The sequence below is a fragment of the Adiantum capillus-veneris genome, chromosome 5 (assembly GCF_014529385.1).
Source record: "Adiantum capillus-veneris isolate H3 chromosome 5, ASM1452938v2, whole genome shotgun sequence".
In the NCBI taxonomy this organism is placed as follows: Eukaryota; Viridiplantae; Streptophyta; class Polypodiopsida; order Polypodiales; family Pteridaceae; genus Adiantum; species Adiantum capillus-veneris.
In genome coordinates, this window is record NC_140935.1 from 173,366,016 (window position 1) to 173,370,572 (window position 4,557).

Below are 4,557 nucleotides of genomic sequence, written 5' to 3' on the forward strand. Positions count from 1 at the left end.
CAAGAAGAAGCTCGGCTTCGGGTACTCAAAAGGAAAGCTGCTCTCAAGAATCAACAAATACCTATTCCATCAACACTCTGGAAATAGATGACCAACAATGGGAATTGCAAAAAGATGCAGTGCCAACGGATGAGGAATGGTTAGATGGAATGGACCTTCACATCAAAGTACAGCTCAATAATCATAGCACAAATGGATTGGCTGATACAGGTGCTAGAGTAAATGTAGTCAGTTATTCCACGTACAAGAAAGAAACAAGTCAGTCTTTGACAGCAAGAATAGCGAGTATCAAAGGATGCAACAAGAACTCAACACCAACATTGGGAGTAGTCAACTTAAATGTGATAGTACATGGATGTTCATGTCCTCATCAGTTGTATGCTTACCAGATGAACAAATGAATGAGACAATGATTCTTGGAATCTCATGGATGCGGACATACAAGGCAGTACGAGATTAGGATACAAATCATCTCAAGCTATCACCTAAAGGCGGACAACTCATTATTCCAGTTGCACCAAGCAAGGAGGAATAGAAAGGAAGTTACCAGTAAAGCAAACCACAAAGTAATCAATCTTCTCCATCCTATCAAAAACAAGTAAATGCTTTAAGTAGCATGCAAGAAGTTAGGTAAATTCGGGTACCAAAAGCATAGCTTAAGGACAAGCCGATTCAAATATGGGTGCCCAAAACATCATCGACAATACCCAAAGACGGTTCCAAAGATCAAAACACAGAGATGATCACCTCCGAACAAGGAACCTAACACGAAATGGATTTGGAAGAAAAAAGAGCACTTTTCTTCTCTACAAACCGTAAAACCAATCAAGAAGTGGAGAGTTAAGTCTCCGAAGACTCAACCACGATAGTTTGCCGCAACCAAACCAAGATATCAATGGTAGGTAAAAGCTCGACAGCGGTCAAAAGTGATACCACCAACTCAGGCAATCAGTGTGTTAAAGCATCCTGATGGTACAATCAAGCAGAGAGCACACAAGCTACAAGATTTGCTCTTTGGAAGACAACAACAAAAAGCCTCAACATCAAAAATCCTTGAGTTAATTACTCAAGCCCAATTCTTGCACAGCATATTGGTTTAAACTGCATTGATCTTCAAAGCATGGTAGAGCCAACCAAGGCTATGCATAGACACAATTGTTCATCCCACGCACACAGTCATCCCGGAGTATGCCATCTAGGAGGGGTGGAAGGGAACTAAAGGAAACTAAGTAATTAAGGGCAATGTTTAAAGAGGGATTGAAAAAGTTTGATGTTAATGTGTGATTTTTTGAAAAATTACCTAATAATGTCCTTATAATTCATCAACAGGGAAATCTAACTGATAATAGCTCCCCGATGAGTGTAAATAGTGTACATACTATCAGAAAAACATCAAAAATAGTCCTTTTTTGTTAGTTTTTATCATTTTTCTTGATATTGAGGCTTAAAAATGGAGAAATCCAACAAAAAACAATAAAGCTGTGTTTTTCAACAGGTTTTCTTAATTATTGGAATTTCACTTTGCTTTTTTAGCACATTTTGTTATTTTCTTTGTTTTTCCAATAAACAGGTCAAAAATTAATAATAAATAGCAAGTGAGCTCATATGGAAACATTGAAGACACGTTGATGATAAAAAAGACAAGGCGGACAAGCACAAAAAATTTCAATCAAATTAGTAGATGGAAGCTGGAAGCTTAAATTAGGCGGCCATACCTACTCTTGCAGAATGAGCTACAGGAATGCGATTGGGGAAACTTTTGAGTCTAACATAGATTTCACGGCCTAGCAGGACTAACAGGGGAATTTGGGGAAAAATAGTTCAGGAAGTCTGAGTATAGATACCCAAGATAGGCTAAAATCACCTCATTTCCACTTGTTGCCTTTGGAGAGAGAGTTTTCCGACCTTCACGTGAATTTTCTGGAGTCCATAGTTGCCTGTTTTAGCTCCATCTCACACGACACATGAGCGGTAAACTCTATACTTATCAATGATCCATTTTGTATGGCCGGTAGCTAGTCTAAACCCCTGGAAAAAACCCTAGAATCCGAGCAGTGTACGAAGACCTACGACCAAAAATCAACTATAGCGGTCTGTCAGCTCAACCAAAATGGATGAGATTTGAGTTGTAGCATGCCCCAACATAATAGAACATTTCTATATCAACAGTTGACCATTCGGCAAGGGTCGAGGGGGTCCCAAATAGAAAAGCTAGGTTTTTGACAAATGCCAAAATTGGATTCTGACTCCACATACAACTTGCATACGAGGTCTATACACAATGTATATGATTGGTTTCAGAAAATCAATCAAGCCAAGCCCTCAAAAAGCAGAAAATGGCTCAAAGGCTACAAAGTGTTAAATTTAACATACGAGGTCAAATTGACTCCAAATGGGCCAAAATTGGATGAGTTGCTTCAAGACTATGTTGCAGGCAAGTCCATAGCCTCAAAAGTGACTAACCAACTCTACAGGCCATGTAGTCGCAAAAATCAGTGATTTTAGAGTCGATAAAGCACGAAATGATGCTGACCAGGCCAAACTTTACCAAATTCAACTTAAGACCTGTATAGAATGTGTTTATGTCAAAATTTTCAAGTTTTGCAAGAAAATGTTGATTGCTGTAAATAATCGCGATTATTTACTTTTGAAATATTTTGGGTTAAAAATTATATCATCACCTCTCCTATCACTTGTGCACACCTATTACATCCCAAATTTCAAGTATGAGCCAAAATGATCAATTATAACTTGAGAAATTACCAAAAAACGCAAAGAAGTCCTTGCAAATTCGTTTCTGAGTTATGAGTCACATTTTTTGATCCAAATCACCTCATATCACATACACAGGGTCTACACCATGCCTAGAAATAAGTTGTACCAAAAATTGTTCATTTTGATGAAAAAGTTAATAATCGCAATTATTTACTTTTTGGCCAAGATGGGGGGGAATTTGAAACTTTGCCATCATAGCACCAAAGTACATGATGTCCTAAGCCCACTAACCAAGTTTGAACAAATTTGGAGCTCAAAATCTCAAAATTTCTTCACATCTACTGTTTCAGAGACTTAAAGCCTAAATCTGGCACCATTTTCATCTTGTGCACCCAAATGAGCCCATTTAGAGTATCTATTTGGTATATACTTCAAGCCTATAATGTCAAATTTGTAAAAAGTTAAAAAAATTACTCAGCTCTAAATAATCGTGATTATTTACTTTTGTTGCAATTTTTTGTTTTGACTTCATGAATTTGACCTTTACATGTTTTTATGCATCTATGCATGTTCAAAAATTAATTTGAAGCAAATTGGACTCAATTTGTCAGCAATTCAGACCGAAGGCCATTTCAGAGAAGATCTGTCAAAATTGCTAACTTTGACACTCTATTCACTTAAACAGGAGCCATGCAAGCTGCAAAGAAGGCCAAGAAGAGGGTCTCGCAAAAGGAAAAGCTGCAAGAGCTACCACCATACCAACTGGACCCCAGTTCAATAAAAATAGCTAAAGCGACCTATCTGTCGAAGGAATAGTTGGAGGAGAACAACACCACAGTATTCACAGGTCAATTCAAAAGCGAAGAAGGACATTAGGTAGAATTGCAATTTCTATCAAAAGAAGTATGTGATGTCGCAGCAAAGCCCAAGACAAAAGAAGCTAACAGAAGGCTTAGGCTTAGAGAGTTCTACGAACAAGAGCCATGTGGAGTGGATTTCCAAAAAGCTTATGAGCTCTTGTCCAGAATCAAGGAAGATGGGACATCCCAGATCTCTGACCAACAAGGAAACAAAGTCGAAGTAGTAATTATGAAAGAGATCATGGCCGAAGCGCCAATAGAAGGGATGACTATGAGGGCTAGAGATAGAAAGACAGCGGGTACATTCACCAAGGAAACCGTTGCTGCGATATTTGACGATCTTATCTAGAAGCAAGTGGAGGAACCAGCAAGCTTATACCACCAACACTTCCACTTCCTTGCAAAGAGACCGCCAAGGTACACGACATCCAATCATGCAACTGCGACCACATTTACACAAGTTTTAAAGTCGACAACCAGGCAACCCATCGACCACGCGTAGTATGTGTTGTCCAAATTGAAGGGGACAAAGAAAGAGGGTAAAATACCATATCTGGGAGCACCTGAGGTACTCACACAAATTGCCTACCATGCTATCAGCATGGTAGATAATCTGCCACCTGCCCCAGATCATAACACATGGATCGTGTCTACACAACCATCCCCTCGAGCCACAAGATCTACCAAAAAAACATACAAATCTGATGAAGAATCTGTCGAGAACTCTCCCAAAATACATAGCAGTAAAAGCTCCGACAATGAGGAAAAAAGAGTCCGAAGAGAAGAGATGAAAAGAAAAGTTGTGGCAGCACATCAGTAGGAGCCTCAACAGAAGTAGGCAAGATTTGAGAGGGAGAAGCACTCCTATGCATGAAGCCACCAAGCTCAAGGAAAGGACCCTGCAAAGTGGGTACCCATTGAAGTGAAAGGACCAAGAACAAAGCACCATGCTAGAAAGGTCGAAGATCCAAAGGATCTATTG